The sequence below is a fragment of the Grus americana genome, chromosome 2 (assembly GCF_028858705.1).
Source record: "Grus americana isolate bGruAme1 chromosome 2, bGruAme1.mat, whole genome shotgun sequence".
Classification (NCBI taxonomy): domain Eukaryota; kingdom Metazoa; phylum Chordata; class Aves; order Gruiformes; family Gruidae; genus Grus; species Grus americana.
In genome coordinates, this window is record NC_072853.1 from 89,283,723 (window position 1) to 89,301,150 (window position 17,428).

A 17,428-nucleotide genomic window follows, 5' to 3' on the forward strand; every position below is an offset into this window, starting at 1 on the left:
TTTTACATTCGAAAGCTGGTTTGTCTCCAAACAAATCACATTGCTTTCATTTTACATGCATATACATTTTACAAGTCTTATCGTTAGTGAGCCCTTTGCAGAATGGGCTTAAAAGTTTAATCAAACTAGAAAACACGTTCCACTGATGTTCCATAGACCTGCTGGGTTTAGTGCTATTACAAGAAGAAATGTTCCCTTTGCAGCCACAGAAAGTCAAACTAATTACCATGCAGTGATCCATTCTGAAGAACAGAATTGCTTGGCAGACTTTAAATATGGATGTGTAACTGTAGTACCTGCATTGCATGATTTTTGTTTTGTTTTGCTTTGTTTTGTTGTTTTGGTTTTTTTTTTTTAACTGCCATTGTCTGGTTTTCTTTGTCAAGACTCTGTGGAGAGTATTTAATTAAAAAAGTTATTAAATTCTTTCATTTAGCTTTCAGAGATGGATATTTGTGTAAATAAAAAATAATTCAGGCTTTGGTGGAATCAAATTTCTATTTATGAATTTTTAATGAATGGCAAACGTTCATGGAAAGGTTTGAAAATGTTTGACATTAATAGCCCATGTTTATGAAAATTTTTTAACTGTTTGTTCTATGTTATTGATGGTTCAGTTCTTCCTCAGAAAAAATGAGCATGGGATAAGAAGCAGATATCAAACGTGGTTCTGTTCATATCTAAATATTGGGGGAAGCATATTATGGTGCAAGTTAGCAAAGGAAAAGGAAGGAAGGAGGGCCCTACAGCATAATAATGAACCTAGTGTAAGAATATCAAAAATCTTTGTAATTATTACATTTCTTTCTTTTTTTTTAACATGAAAAAATATTTAGGAATGATAGAAAAGAGCAGTAGTTGTGTCTGTCACTGTCTGTGAAGGCTATTTTCTGCTTCAGCGGTAAGGAATATTTCCTGCATTCTAGGAAGGTGGGGATGAGAAAAAAGAATGAGGCTTTAGCACTGGATGATGTAGGCAGGGAAAGGTTCATTTTTGTTTCTGGATAAGTTTTTAATAGCTGTAACTCTAACATCTCCAGAACTAGTGAATTGTTGTACGGGTTCCTGCTTAGATTGGCTGACCTCCAACCACTTACACACACATACGGACACTCGTGCACAAACACATGATATCAGTGGCCTTGAAAACCCTATGGATGTCCTCCAGCTTTTTAAATGGCTTATGGAAACAGAATCCATTCATATAGATGGCATCTATGCATATTTCTTAAAAAAAAGTGCATCAAAAATAAATTACATTTTCAGTAATCAAAATACACTATTTTAAAAAACTTGAAAGAATGATATGAAATGGGATATTTTCCTCAGTTCCCATGAATGCTGGTAGATGTGAAAATGTCCCATTCTTAACTCCTTGGATCTTTAAAATGTTTATTAAAGCTAAGTAGTAAATCTTATGTATCTCATTGCCATCTTGACAAACTCTCAGTGCTAAAGGGTTTAATAAAAATGTAGATCGTAACAGCTGCTACGCTCGGTGTTCTTTCCAAGTTCAGATGATTTATTTTTGAAGTTTTATTTCTAAAAGCTTCCGTTTAATTGCCGTGTGCTTTAATTGGGCTTCAGTATACTCATCGTTTGATCACAGTGCAAGCAGCAAGCCATGCTTGGATAAATCTTGAGGGTGTCTGCAGCTTGATGGATCGCGTATGTGACTCTGTCACTCCTTGGGCGCACAGGATACAGGTTCGGTTATTGGGATGGTGCAAACTGCAAGTGAATCACAGAACCTAACAGCGCTTCTAGTTGATCCATGCTGTGTGATAGCGTAAGCACGGCTTTCAAGAAATGGGAAGGAATAATAACCCCATTGCCCTGATAACATTTAGTAATTAGTCCCCTAGGTAAAAGCTGAAGCTGAGAAACAATGATGTTGAAGTTAATTTGCATTCTCAAGGTGTCTCGCCAGATAATTATATCCAGTTCATGTGTCTTCTAAAAATTAGATGGATCTCTACTCATATGCCTGTTTTCAAACTCAGAATAAAAGTGGGAAAACGCTTGCATTGCCTAGCTTGCAATAGTATGAACAAGTTAGATGAGTTGCTGAATCTTTTATGCTGTGACCATATTGTGAGATTATTCTGAACAATGCTTGCCTCAATCATCTTTGTGTAGACGCTCTTATGGTCATACTTGGTCACTTTATCGTTAGTCACTATAATAACATGTTAGTGTCCTTACCATTAAAATGAACTCCATATAATTGAATGTGAGGGTTTTTTTATTTCTGAAAAAATGTACAGCTTTCAATGTACTTTTGAAAATCAGAATTATCAAATGTAATATCCTATTATAAAAGAGTTTGCCCATAGCATATGGGTTTCTAAACCCATACTTAATCTTGTCCTACTGGTTTATGTACCATTACTGTGGTTGTTCTAACCATATAAATGCCTCATCCTTTCTTATTTTTAATTTATTTGGCCAGTCACTCGATCTAAGTCATATATAAGGCAAGGATCATTACTGCTTATTTGTGACGTCAAAAAGATTTCTTTCATTAATGTTAAATCTAGTTCTTTGGTTTTATTTAGAGCTCCTTGTGGTAGCATTAAAAGAAAAGGGAACAGGTGAGCATTATTTAGCTCTTAATATCTTTTCTTATGGTATAGTCTCTTTTCTGTCATCTTCCATTTGTGTTCCTTCTGTAATCTTTTCAGTGCTTCACCCTCCTGGAGCAACCCCATGCGTTCAATTATTTTTAGTTGCCATTACTTGAAGTTTCTATTTCTGTCACTTTTTTGACATGGCTTTTTCTGTTTTGATGAAACTGTTTCAGTAAAGTGCACGTATATCAAGACACTTATACACAGATAAAATATAAGTATATATGGATACGTATACAAACATAATATGTGTATGTACTTATGTATGTGCAAATCTATAAATATACATAGGTACCTGCACATATATATGCACACACACACGTGTAAATGCACATTTAAAAATATACGTATATGCCATATATATTAAAAATGCATAAAATATATATGATTCTGTAGACATTGAGGTTTTAATTCTTTTTTCTTATACACAAATGTTTTTCTCCCTTAATTTCTTTTTCTTGAAATGCAACTCTTTCGTAAGAAAGATATAAGTATTTCAGGAAATGACATATTATTCATACAATAGAAAATATTTCTAGGTTTTCAACACAATACATACTTTAATCACATTCAACTTATAGACTATCCAGAAGTTTATTCAGCCTTTTCAAAAAGTAAAGATACTGCTGGAGAAAGATTCTTAAAGCATTTGGACATCCTTATCTTTGACATGGCTTTGAAAATTTCAACCTGTGAGTTCTGTTGACACATTAATATTGATTTTACTGTTTGGTGGGGGTTTTTTTTGCTTGTTTTAAGATTCTGATAAAATTGGAGCAGGAATGTTCACCAGTTAATGTCTTTATATAACAACAGACAAACAGTGTTGATTTTTAATGGTAAAATTAAAAATTAAAATTAAATAAAAAATGTTTATTGTTTGTAATATATATATTTAAGTAACACATACATTTCTAGTTCTTGAATTATGATGTATTCCTGTATGTTGTTTAGAACTATTGGAGAGTTGGAATATATTCACGCACACAGATGCACGTGAGCACAGAATTATGTGAATGTATCAGTATATCTGTATGTGAATACATAATGGAGATTGTGAAATAAGTTACTTTGGTCATGATTTTCTGTTCTCAATGCCTATCATATCTACTGGGCACTAATACAAAGCGCTTTGTGTAATTCTTAGTTCAATGTAATTGCACCTGCTGTTGCTGTGTTTTATGCTAAAGCTTTGTCCCTGCTCCTAAACTAATTTTCTAATCACTTTAAAGGAACAATAAGCACAAGATAGTCTATGTAACAGCCTAAAATACAGAGATTAACTGAGATGCTAGAAGAGATTAGAGTTAATAAAAGATACTTTCTTATCAAGGGCAATATCGATACAGAGTGTCTCAGTTTCTCTAGGAATATATAAAGCATTTATAGCCAGAGATTGTATTAAAACTTATTTGTTGGTTAGCATTATAAAGATGAAACTCTACGCATGTGGCAGAATAAAGGTAGAGGTACAGCCTGCATGATGTAGGCAAATGTGAAGAAAAGTTTTCACTGTGGCCACACCTTCTGCTATATATTGTTATAATTTATATGTACATGAGTCAGGACATCACTCTGTTCAAAATTCTAGCATATTTTTACTTTTTGCAGAAAAGTTCTTATTAATTTTCTTGGTATTCCTATAAGCCATTTTGAAGTTACATCTCTAAACAGCTATGTGAAGTCCCACAGAAAACATTTTTACCAAAGCTTTGAAAAATAGTCTGTCTGCATGAGCCCAGCAGTAGACTAACATGCAGCTCGGTGAGTATGTGAAGCCATAGACACTTTTTACTTCCTTGGATCTTGTATCTGTCTACTTTTGCTTTTTTCTTTTTTCTTGCATTTCTTGTTGGATGTTGAAATGAAGCAATGCTTCATCTCTCATCATGTAGCCAAAATTCTGCTGTGTATAGCAGCATCCCCTGTCACCTTCTTTTAGGCTTGCCCACAGCTCTGGGCTTGTTCATTACTGTCTTTGTGTAACCAGCATAAATAAATTCCAGTTGGATAATAAATTTAAAAGGTTGTAATAAAGGATGAGTCTTATTTTTATGCCAAGTTTTTGTGCATAAAAATAGGTATATAATCACTTAATTGAGTAAGAGTTCCCTTAGATTAGTTTGCACTAAACAAATATCCTTTGTAGAGTAGAAAGCCTCCTTGCTTTCCCTTAAGAAGGAGTCTGCAGAAATCAGAGATCCGTATCTGATTCCTTGAGAGACAAAAAGGCTTATTACAAAAAGTAACAGTCAAAAAGGGCATCCCTTTCACTTGCTCTGGTTGTTTGCATATGCTTATATACTATTTTGTTTAAGATTAATACTATCTAGCTTGAATTCAGTAATACCATTCACTTTATTGTTTGGGACTTAAAGGTTGCGTAGTTACTAGACACGGGTCTGAAAAAAAATCTCAACTTGGGCATTAGATTTCAGTTTTATAACATGCTGATCAGAAGAATATGATCCATACCTGTTTACGTGTAAACCTTGGAATTTAAAACTAAATCCAGAACTGAAGTGCTTATCAGAGCTACACTTTTGTCTTTAATGGAGAGACAAAACATATTTTTCAAGACGTGGATTCGTGGTTTGCTTATGATCTAAATAACTTTCTATTTAGAGCAACATGAGGAAAAATACCTGGCAATGTAACAAACGGTGGGTCTCATATGGTGTACCTTTATCTTCAAAAGTGATTCATTTTGAAAAGCAAAATTTTATACATTACAGATACGGTCAAGCCAAACTCCAGCCTCAGCATACAGTACACAAAGTAGCAGGGCTGGATAAAGTGGACCATTGTGAATGTACAATGCGAAGGACCAGGAACCTTAGGCCTTAGTTCCATTTGCTGAGAAATTAAAACAGCTGGGCCTCAGTCCAGACAACATTTCTGAACAGCTGTCCAGAACCTGCTCATGGCTAACCAGTGTAATAGTCGAAGAAATTCCAATTATTTGTCTTCCTGCAAATAGCTTCTGCATGGACCATATGAAACAGTCGTTCATTTTTTGTTGCTTGCCTCTTATCTGACATTATAAATAAAGGAAAGTCAATTAGTACATGTTTTAGTGGTGGTTCTTGCCACTTTGATAAATGTCATTATAAATGAAAAATGAGTAATTGCAACCTTACATGTAGCTTGAAATATTAACCTCATGCCCCCCATATGGAACTGAAAAAAGAAAAGTTATTTGAAAACATGCTGCTGGGAATTAATCTAGCATGTCAGTGGGGCAAAGATTTCCTGTATGGGCGAGGGGAAAAAAACCCCAACAGCTAAGCTGTTTTCATGTATTGCAGTTCTACCCAACAGGCAGCCTTACCTCTCTCTTTGGAGTAGGTGGCAGAAATTACTTTCTCACACTCAGATTGTGGTGTACATACACAATGGATTTGTTTCAGCTAGTGCTTCTCTCTTCTTCTGCTCTTTTCATACCAATTCACCTCCCTTGAAAATGGGACACTATTGTTACACCACACATCACTGGACAAAATGCCCGCGTGCCAAGCCTGGGAGCTACGGAGATTGATAGGACAAACAGTCGAGGATCATACTGATGGCGTCAAAAGCGCTGCAGATTCACTGAAGAGATGAGGTTAGACTATACCAGAGCACAGCCACCCACCTGGTACCAGTTAGCCTATCTCCCCGCTGAGACCGTCTCACTTGCATCAGATCTTCTCTTCATTGCCTCAAACTGAGGTGGCAGATGTTTCCTCCAGTTGTATTATTTTGTTTACCATTAAAAAAATCCCTAAATTACTGTTTAGCATTCCCCCCCCGCCCCGTCTTTTGCTTTCCATCTCTCTTTTTCTTTTCCATCTTCCTTTTTTTTTTTTTTTCCCCTGAAAGAAATGGTTGCTAAAACTGCTCATGGTGATTGATACAGAGTGTTTCTGAATGCTGGAAACATATCTAGTAATTACACTGTTCAGACATGAAGATTGTATTACCTCAAATTGCCTGGAATGATGTCAATTTATCAAACTTCCTGCGAGAAGTTCATCTCTGCTGTAAAGTGATCACTTCTCTCTCTGTTAGCTAGCTTTATCTAATACAGGGGGTCCAGAGGGGATTTATCCACTCTCTTTCTCAACCTCATCCTCCTTTGGATTCTGCCAGTCCGATGGGGAAAAAATGAGAGTGTGTTTTGTGACTGCCTTGTTTATTTTATCGTCTTTCAGTGCAGTGGAGGGAGAGGATGTATAATTTGATTTGAAAGCCCAAGACAGTTAAGCAACAGGGCTTCGACAGAGCAGCAGTAATCATGTCTGCTTACTGAGGTAAAACATGGCCTGTTTGTATTCCAGACAGAAGATTTCAATTATGCTTGTTTAAGACTAACAGATTAAAAAGTATAAAGATTCATTTCCTATTAAGCACTGTTTTGGTGAGTCTTCAATGCAAGTATCAGAGTATACTTCCTGGACTTTTTCCTGCCTGTTTAACGCTGCCAGAAGGAAGAAAACATGTTTGCAACATTTGTCTGCACATTAACAATCAAACAGTGTCCTAGAAAATGATTTTTACCCTTTGGACTATCAACAACAGAATAGATGTGCAAATGTAGCATTCTTAGACTTTTTTCTGTGGTGTCATTCCAGTGCTTTCAGATTGGCTGACCTAAAAATAAATGTAAGGTTAATAGAAGACTTGTCTTATTCGAAGGTCAGTTATTCAGTGTCAATCTAGACTATTATCACTCAAAGACTAAAATGAAGCATGATTTCTAAATAACCTGAATTAATATTTTTTTATGCGTTTGCTTTCAGTCTTCTGATAAGGACATATGTTTTTATTGGATTTTCCCTCCTGTCATTAAGATCTAAGTTCTGTCTATTATGAAGTAGGTGATTTCCCAGTGTAGACTGTTTCGCATTAAAATGTGAGCTTGTAATATTATTTCTGTTTGTTCTATAGTGCTATAGAAATACTAAATAGTTTTAAGAATGCCATGGTCATACAGGCAGATAAAGCAAGCAACAGTAAGTACTAAATAAAAAAGTGTTTCTGGAGTTTCTCATCTGTTTACAAAGTTCTCATTAGCCAACAGAATACAGACAGCAAAGTCACCAGCTATATTCCCTTAACGCATCTTAACCTTCAAAGAAGAAACATAAACAGGGCTGCTCCAGTGCCTCCAGAACCCCCCATTTTCCCCTATCACGAGTGGAACCAAACTGTCTGTAAGATTCAGAGCTTATCTAGACTCATCTGCTTCCAACATTTCAGCTCAAGTAGGAACCTCCAGCTAGGAGACTAAACAGCCTTTTGGGACTTTATTCATTTTACTTAGAATAAAAGGAATGCTTCTTGGCTTTGTATTTTACAAAGACGCCCAGGCACTTTAATCCTTGAGGTAATGCATCCCTGTGATTTAACTAATTAGGCAACCCCAGTGATGCACTGCTGGGAAAGTCTGGCAAAACCTCCTACCCTGGGCGTGTAGTCCAGAGCACCAGTGAAATAACACAGTGAGTGAGCTCATCAAAGGTCCTGTTAACAAGGAAAAATAGGTGCTAAATAAAATCCAAGCAAGGTTTAGTATCCTTTCATAACATTTCGTCTTGTAATTTTCATACTACATTTCTGCTGTTTCTATATCCTTCACTACCCACCTTTTTTATACTATCAGGCTTACATTCTTGATATGAGTGATTTTATATTCATAACATTTCTTCAGGGAGTAACTCGGGGAATAACTCAAGGAATTTCTGAATCATTTTAAAAATGTAGAACCTTAATTCCAGGTTTGATTTGAGCGTACTGATAAGCACATATGTTTTCAAAGCTCTTCCTCAGGAAGCACTATTATTGATGTAGACTATAATCTCTGAACTGCTTGCAACAATGAACCATCTTTTTATTTGTGGTGGGTTGACCCTGTCTGGAGGACAGGTGCCCCCCAAAGCCACTCTATCACTGCCCTCCTCAACTGCACACGGGAGAGAAAAAATAACGAAAGACTCCTGGGTCGAGATAAGGACAGGGAGAGATCACTCACCAGTTACTGCCACGGGCAAAACAGACTCAGCTTGGGGAAAAAATTAATTTAATTTATTACCAATCAAATCAGAGTAGGGTAATGATAAATAAAACCAACTATTAAAAAGCACCTTCCCCCCACCCCCCCCTTTCTTCCTGGGCTCAATTTCATTCCCAATTTCTCTACTGCCTCCTCCCCGCCAGCAGCACAGGGGGACGGGGAATGGGGTTGTGGTCAGTTCATCACACGTTGTCTCTGCTGTTCCTTCCTCTTCAGGGGGAGGACTCCTCACACTCTGCCCCTGCTCCAGCCTGGGGTCCGTCCCACAGCAGACAGTCTTCACAAACTGCTCCAGCGTAGGTCCCCCATGGGGTCACAAGTCCTGCCAGCAAACCTGCTCCGCATGGGCTCTTCCCATGGGGTCACAGCCTCCTTCGGGTGCCTCCACCTGCTCCAGAGTGGGGTCCTCCACAGGCTGAAAGTGGATATCTGCTCCACCATCAACCCCCATGGGCTGCAGGGGGACAGGCTGCCTCACCATGGTCTTCTCCAGGAGCTGCAGGGGAATCTCTGCTCTGGCACCTGGAGCACCTCCTCCCCCTCCTTCTGCACTGACCTTGGTGTCTGCAGAGCTTCTTACATCTTCTCACTCCTCTCTCTGGCTGCAATTGCTCCTGGTGGTTTTTTTTTCCCCTTCTTAACTCTGTTATCCCAGAGGTGCTGCCACCATCGCTGATGGGCTCGGCCTTGGCCAGCAGTGGGTCCATCTTGGAGCCGGCTGGCATTGGCTCTATCGGACATGGGGGAAGCTTCTGGCAGCTCCTCACAGAAGCCACCCCTGTAGGCCCCTCCTCTGCCACCCAAATCCGATACATTATTATATTTACATGGGTAATTACAATGATCTCATGTCCATGTCTCTTATGAATCTCTCTAATAATGCTAGTCCACAATGTTACTTCTTGCTTTCATCTTCACCAACCAGTTTAAAGACTATTTCATTATTTGATGTCTGGATTTTTATTTTTTTTTTGCATATGTTTTTAATATTTCTTTTTAATGACCTAATGGACTACTTCAGCCATCCCCAGTACAAACTGTCTTGTATTGCCCCTTGCCAGAAAGAAAACCTGCTGTTACTGTGCCTGCTGTCGCTATTAGATTACATAGCATAAAAATCACTGTCCACTGAGGAAGATCACGTTGTCAGCACTGTCTGCCAGAGTGACACTGAACAATTTAGGTCCTATCTCCCACTGTGCGGTACTCCAGGAAGGCATTCAAGGAAAATAAAACGACCATAGCTTGCTGTCAGGCTTAAGAATGTGTTCTGTAAAATATGCCATGAATAATTCTCTTCTTCACCATTTCTTTACAAGTCTAAGTCTCCTGGGGAAAGTTGTGTATAATTTGACAGTATTTTGCTATTGTGCAATAAGAATTTTAGCTCTATTGTCAAATGGTGTGCATGAATATCTGTTAATGTATCCTTTTTTTTAAGTAAGTATAGGAAAACTCTGAGTCCCTAATCAAGGAAAAAAGAAGTCAGTATAGACCAAGGCCTTGCCTGTACATAATCTCCCTACTCACCACTACTTGCAACTGAAATTATTTTCTAACTACAGTTAAAACAGTTAAAACAGCGTGGACCCGTGACATGATAAAGATGCTAATCTTGGAAAAAACCTACACATGCGTTGAATTTTATGCATACAGCAAGCACCCAGTTGCTACTGAGATTTCTGGTATCATATTAAGTAATAATGAGAAATATATCCCAAATTATTTTAAAATATACCTTCTAAGGAAGGTACAATCTTTAGTTTTATTTTTATAGTTGCTGCTGTTGTTGTTCATAACATTTTTACAGTATGGATTGGCTTTTAATGTACTTGGATTGAATGTCATAGTGTATTTCAGGCTGAAGCTTTTTTCAGTGGGATGGATGTGTTTAAATTCCTGCGAGAGTTTTTTCAAAGGGCAAGTGTCAATGCCAGGTAGATTTGATACAGCAATTGGAAACATGACACTGATATCTTGTGGGAATTCTTTTTCTTCTTTCCTCCATGTGGTGTCACTTCCCCGTCTCCCAGTTTCAGCAGGATTCAGCTCAAAGAGCACAACTGGCTCTGTGCATGTACGGATTCCTAACAGGCAAAAAACTCACGGGGCATTCAGTTCCCTGATAGTAGGGACTGGTTTGCACGGAAGTGGTTTTGGTTTTGATGAAATATTAGTTATGACAGTTTTCTTGCTTTTTCAGCAAGGCATAATTCCTACTCCCTTTTACACATACACGGAGATGTTTATACAGCACTCTGGAATTAAGATCAGTGCCAGAAAATGTAAGCTCCTAGTTAAGGCAGCGGTAGGGCAGGAAATGGGGAAAATGGTAGTATGATCCCTCTTGCACTGAGGATAGGTGGTGGCAGCAGCAAAACTCTTTCTACCTTAAACACAGGATTTAAAGTCCTCTCTGCATTGTAGATCCCTAAAGAGGCAGCTTGAGGCATTCAACAGTATGTATAAAATCAATTTAACAGCAGTGGTATATAGTGGTGAGGGAGAGGGTGGAGATTTTTCAGGCTAGTAGGGCAGGTGGATGAGTAGTTGAGAAAAAAAGAGGAAGAAGCATCGGCAGAGGCTGTGAGGAAGGGATGAGAATCAGGGGACTTATAGGGAATTTAGAAGGGTGAGAAGTCTTTTGTTTGTTTGTTTATTCTTCCCCCACCCCACCCCCTTCCTGATGTAACTTGCAACCCCTTCACTGATCTGATTTTGAAGAGGTAATTCAAAGGTGTACTTCAGGGTTGTCCTCTTTTCCCTTCTGTCCCTGACTGCAGCCTGTTCAGGTACCTGAAGCTCCCACGCTGTCTGTGCGAGGGAGCGAGGGAGCGAGGGAGCAAGGGAGGGAGGGAGGGAGCGAGGGAGGGAGGGAGGAAGGGAGGGAGGGAGGGAGGGAGGAAGGAAGGAAGGAAGGAAGGAAGGGAGGGAGGGAGGGAGGGAGGAAGGAAGGAAGGAAGGAAGGAAGGAAGGAAGGAAGGAAGGAAGGAAGGAAGGAATGGGGTGGATGACAAGACAAGAAAGGGGAAGGGGGCGTATGGATGACAGGCTATAAATTTGACAGGGTAGTGGCTGCTGCATTTGGGAAAAGGTTCCTTCTCTCTTTCACCACACTCCCAGCAGCTGTCCTTGTTGTCTCTCCTATGATGGCGGTTGTACCCAGGTGTCATCTCTTACCACTATGCAAGTGTTTTGGGGATATTTACATTTCAATCAAGGGTTAAGAATTGCTATAGTGTGGTCTGGTGCAGTAACTGTACCTGTTTGAAACATTTGGACAAATGTGATGTGATTCTGATCTTCAAAACTCTCGCCACATTGGTAAACAAACAAGAGGGAAAGATCCCTACTGTAGCTTTCCCACAAAACATTTGCAGAGTATATGCAGAAAGAAGGGAGGCATGAGAGGCTGGAATATTTTGTTTTGTTGTCCTTTTTTCTTTTTTAGCATAAAACTCAACATTGCAGAATTTGGAAAAGTCTTTGCAGGGTGTAAACATTTGGCGAGGAGAGAAAGGATTATTTGCAACAATAAGGTTCTACAGTTATAACCACTTGGCATCACTGCTTGTTTAGTACATGACATACAGCAAGATCCACTAACAGGTAAATAGTTCCTGGGGAAGGAGGGGGAAGCAAGAAGGAGCAGGGGGAAATCAATGAACAGACATCTTTGTGGTGACATTCTCATCATATGAGCTGGAAACTGGAAGCTTGAAACAGTCTTTGCACCTTGAGTCATCAATAATTTTCAAACATCATCCTCAATAAAAGATGTGGGCCTGATGGATGGTAGTGGAGTGCTGATTTTAAGTCTCCTCTTGGCTGAATTGCTTGTTGGCACTGGTATACAAAAACAAGTGCAAGTGTCCTCTGCACCCCCACCCCATTTTTTTACCAGTAAGTATTCTAGCACAAAGCTTTTAAATATTTTATATCTAGAGTGCCTTTTTCATTAAGAATACGCCTTTATTTCCTGACATAGAGAAAATGGATCAGGATCATAGCTTTAAAAATTTTTGTTTAAATGCAGATTTTGAATGGCTGCCAGGACTGAATAAAAAATCCCTGCAGAACAAACACTATAAAAATCAATAGCGTTCTTTCCAGGGAGGTATATTTATCTGGTCATGTCTTCTTGCATTTCACTGTAGTACTTTTTGTGGTTTTAAACCTTTTTTTTCTTTAATAAAAGCGATGCCTTGTACCTGGTTAAGCTAAAAAGAACTGCTGCACTCTGTGGGCCTTAAATAAATAACTGATCGTCATCATTAAATACGTGCTTCTTAAGGATCTTTTTAATTTTGCATTTTCAATATTGCAAAGAAGAATTCCAAATTATCTTTAAATCTGTTCTTCAACATGTTATTAGCTTATGAATAGAACCACTTGTGCACAATCTCAGATTTCTCTGCATTCCCCTGATTCTCCTCTTTCCTTGTTTTTCTGAGTGAAGGAGAACTAGTCAAAATGAAGAATGAATTTTGGCTGAGGGACTTGACGGAGTGTTCTTTTGTACCTCTGCCTTCTGGAGAGATCTCTGCATCCAACCAGACCCAATCTCATCCCACTGCTTGTGACAGTCTGTTCAGAACTTTCAGTGGAGATGCTCCTGCGTTCATTTGTTAACTTGTTTCAGATGAAAAGACCTACAGTTAAGCATTATAAACTAGCTCAATTAATTTTCACTGAAATGGGTTAATAAACGTGTTTTCAGGTTCTGAGTAGGTAGCATCTAGCAGCAGGATAGTGAAGAGCAAGGGCTATATAGCAGTAGCTACTGCTGGTATATCCGTAGCCATCTAGCAAGCTGGTATATCTGCAGCCAAAAGGAAAGATGTCAAAAAGTTCTTAGAGAGTTTATACCTGTGGACTGTTGATATTCTTGAACACTGTTGTTTCCAAAATTTTAAACATCATGTCCAAGGTATGTATAAATGCCAACAATTAAAAAAAAAAAAAGAAAATAGAAAAAAAAAATAGAGCTATGTAAATTCTATATGAAAAGAAAAAAAAAATGTTGTGTCATTCTGAAATGGTTCAGCAAGTGCATAGTTAGAGACATAGACCAGAAATATTTCCCTCCACATGGTACATAAAAGCCTCATTACATGCAAGCAAAGACTTCTCAGCAGAGACCTCTTAGTCTTCTGACCACTGCACAGTCTTTCCAAGGAAGGAAGGAAGGAAGGAAGGAAGGAAGGAAGTGGTTTTCTGACAGAGGATGCACCAGATCAAGTGTTCCTATTGTCTTCTGTAATTGTTGAAAAATGATTCTTGAGTAAGTGAAGAACAAAATACACAAGATATAATTTTCATCATAGCAGTTTGTTGTCCAAATGAAAAACTTGCAATGCCAGAGATAAAATATAGTAGAGTTCCTAAGCTACTGCTAAGATATCCTGTCACGCAACTGACATTGCTCTGTTGGGTTTTATAAATGATGTACTTCTGCCAGCTGAGATGCAGACTGAGAGTCTTGCCTATTATGAAGTTTTGCCAAAACACTTTAAAGTGCAGCAAGTATGTTCTGTATCTAATGGGAACGTATTTTAAAGTAAAGGAATAAATTCAACTATCCCCCATTTTTTTTTTTTTCAGTTCTCATCAAGTAAAGGTAAAAACCTGTTTGATCATTCTTAAGTATTACATATCTGTGTTGAAAGTCATATTGTCAATATCAAATGTTCGAAGAGATGGTAGGCTTTATGATTTTTGTCATTAATCATATTTCCACTTCTATTTCATCCTCTAGGCTTAGCCAAATAGTGCTATACATGGAATCCACCTAGTAAAAGAAAATCAAGTCTGTTCAAGCGTCCTGATTGTGAATGCTATTTTGGTCAAATTAGATTGCCAGAGCATGACAGCAATGTCATTAGTTTATTATGTTTTGAAGTCCTTCCCAAGCATATTTGTTATTTTCCTTTGTCTATCTTCCCCCCCCAATCTATGCTTCCTGGCAGGATTCTTTGTTTTGGGCAGGATAAAATTCATGCTACACTGTGATTAGCATCCCCCCCTGAGGCTTGGTACAAATGAACAAATGTACGTAGCCTGTAGACAAAACCAAAAGTGAAGGGATGCAGAGCAATGTGAAGGGGAGCAAGTCAGAACTTGTGGGGCTTTGCTCTATGACATGACAGCAAATTCTGCTGCAGCTTGTATGCTTCCTAATTCAACTGGAACCAATCCACAACCACAGATCAAGACAGAATGGGGCCCATAACTTACAGGGAGATGCTATTTAATCCTAAGCTATGTATCTCTTAATACATACCATGAAGTACATTTAAAAAAAGGTGACAGCCTGAACAATGCATGTGTCCTTCAGACATGCGAGACAGAAATGTCTCACAGACAAGGTAGATTAAAGGTAGCAATGGCAGGTTAAAGAGTTCTTGTCTCCTCTGCTGTGTGAATGTTACCTCTTACTGGATAGGCAACAGGCTGGATCGATGGACCAAGAACCCCCACTTACTCTTAACGAAGATCAGTTCAGTAGTCATGTTTATTGTGTATATCCCTAGAAGCTGTGGTGGCACAGCCAATGCAAAGCAACAAATAGAGACAAAAAATGGTACAAAAATGTTGGACCATGTCTCCAGAAGTATATGTTAATAGAACAACAATTTTTCTTCAGGTAAATTTACCCATTGTGTGAAAAAGCCAAATACATTCAAATACAAATTTCACACTAGCATAAGGTTTGACATGTAAACCATTGCACACTAAACAATGGAGTCAGTCTCAATTAAATATCCGGTTTATAAATTGCATTTGGCTGTAACCCTGGGAAGAAAATACTTATAGAAAAGTTGGGCAGTGTGGAGATAGGGAGTATTCACAGAGAAGATTTGACTGAAGTTGAAGTGACTGTGAAAAAATTAGAGACCAAATGGAAACTCTAACAGATCTCTGGTACGTACCAGCTCCTTTTCCACTGTGCTAATGCTCACCTGTGAGGCCACATTAGCAAGGAACAGTATTGTTTTCTGATTTGCTCAGATGAACTTGAGTCATGAAGTTAGGATTCCAACTTGAACACACTAAACAAATGAATGTTCTGGTCTAGGGAATGCAGGCATGGCATATACATAAATTTGTTGTTGTTTTGTTAAAGTTTTCATATTTTTAGAAATACTTAACTCTGAATATGCTAGTTACTTGCATGTCATTATTTTGAAAAATAATTTTCACTAGCCAAAATAATATTTCTGGTTATGAAAGCACCTGCTTACATTTCAATGACTTCAGAGAGATGTAAGCATGTAAGAAACACTTAAGCTCATACTTGAATAGGTTTTTTTCTCAAGTGAGAAATTTAATTAATAAGTGTTAGATATGTTCACGAATAAAATTAGACATGTTCCTAAATTTTTAATGAATAAGTTAATTGTTCTTTGATATAGCAAAATGATCCATTACTGAAACTTGTCCCTTGAGTACTTTGAAGATTTATATTTCAGCCTTTCACAATACCAGAGCATTCTAAACATTGAATATGGTTTATAGATCACTGTCCCTTTTATTACCAGAAAATCTTTTTGCTGATCTAGGAAAAAAAGATCTAATGCAAGAATGATCTTCCTATCAAATTATTCATTCATAAATAAAAGGAATAAAATTATCTTTTCTTTTTTTCAGAGGACAACAAAATGTAGGCAATATTTATACTTTCATCTTTGAAAATAAAGTCATATCTGAGCAAAAGCTGCTTTATGTTATGCTCAAAGCTATGAAGACGACATACAAGGTAAACAATAACTCTTATTTGCCTTATTTTATATGCAGGCACACAATCTGAATTTCCAACATTAAACCCAACAGATGTATTTCAATATTGCTGATGTGTTATTGTGAACCAGTACATTTATATGTACATCAAGTTCAATGATATAATTTGAAGTTCTCTGAATAGTTGCTGTCTTGTAATTACTTCTTGTTTTTCATCAAAGAAAACAAAAAGAATCCTTTTAAGTTCCAGAGTACTTTTAAAGTTTTCAGGGCACTGAAACATTTTTACTGAGATGCTTGCTCTTACAGATTAAGATTCGTGTATTTCAGCACTCCCTCCAGAAAAAGCAAACAACCTGGTCCTTCAGCATGTGTAGTTCTGTGTTTATTTATAATCACACTGAAACATCAGCCTGCAAGCTAGCTTCCTTTAAAATTTGTAGTTGTACAACCAAAACCTATACTTTTATCTATGCTTTTCTTGAGAAAACCCAGACACAGTAACTAGAAAGTGAAAGAAAACACATGCAAAAAATCCACTGGCTTTTGGGAACAGTGCTAATATTTACTAGTAACAGTGAACAAAGTATGCAGGTAGTCCATTTTTTGTCTTCTGATGACACAGGGAGGAATTTTCAAAAACATTTCTTCTAAAAGAACGTCAGCCATCTAAAATGGACATTTGTATGCATGCATGTCATTTGTATATATGTTTTATTTTGCTATTACTATCATTCCTATTGCTAAGAAGGAATTAGCTCAAAAAGGCAAAACAAGTAACTGAAATGTACAGGACTTCAGTTAGATGCAATGAAAGATTAGAATCTTCTAAAAATCTCAAGATAGATTAATATATTTGAAAATACAAATAATAAGTGAGCAGTAAATCTGTCAACTTCTCTTTGCATACTGTAAGAGTAAAGATGAACACAAAACATCTAAATTAAGAAAACAAAGGCAAATTAACACCTGTGGCTGCACTACCTAATTTTACTGCTTCAGA

At 37.7% G+C, this 17,428-nt stretch overlaps 1 long non-coding RNA gene across 1 annotated transcript in view; it reads left to right on the plus strand.

The window, feature by feature from the left end:
* The window catches only part of LOC129203012 (uncharacterized), a 53,007-nt gene extending 36,563 nt beyond the window's left edge, over window positions 1–16,444 (plus strand). Inside the window, exon 3 of the long non-coding RNA XR_008575890.1 lies at window positions 16,336–16,444. This is a non-coding gene — a long non-coding RNA (uncharacterized LOC129203012). The remainder of the gene's footprint in view (window positions 1–16,335) is intronic.
* The last annotated feature ends 984 nt before the right edge of the window (window positions 16,445–17,428 follow it).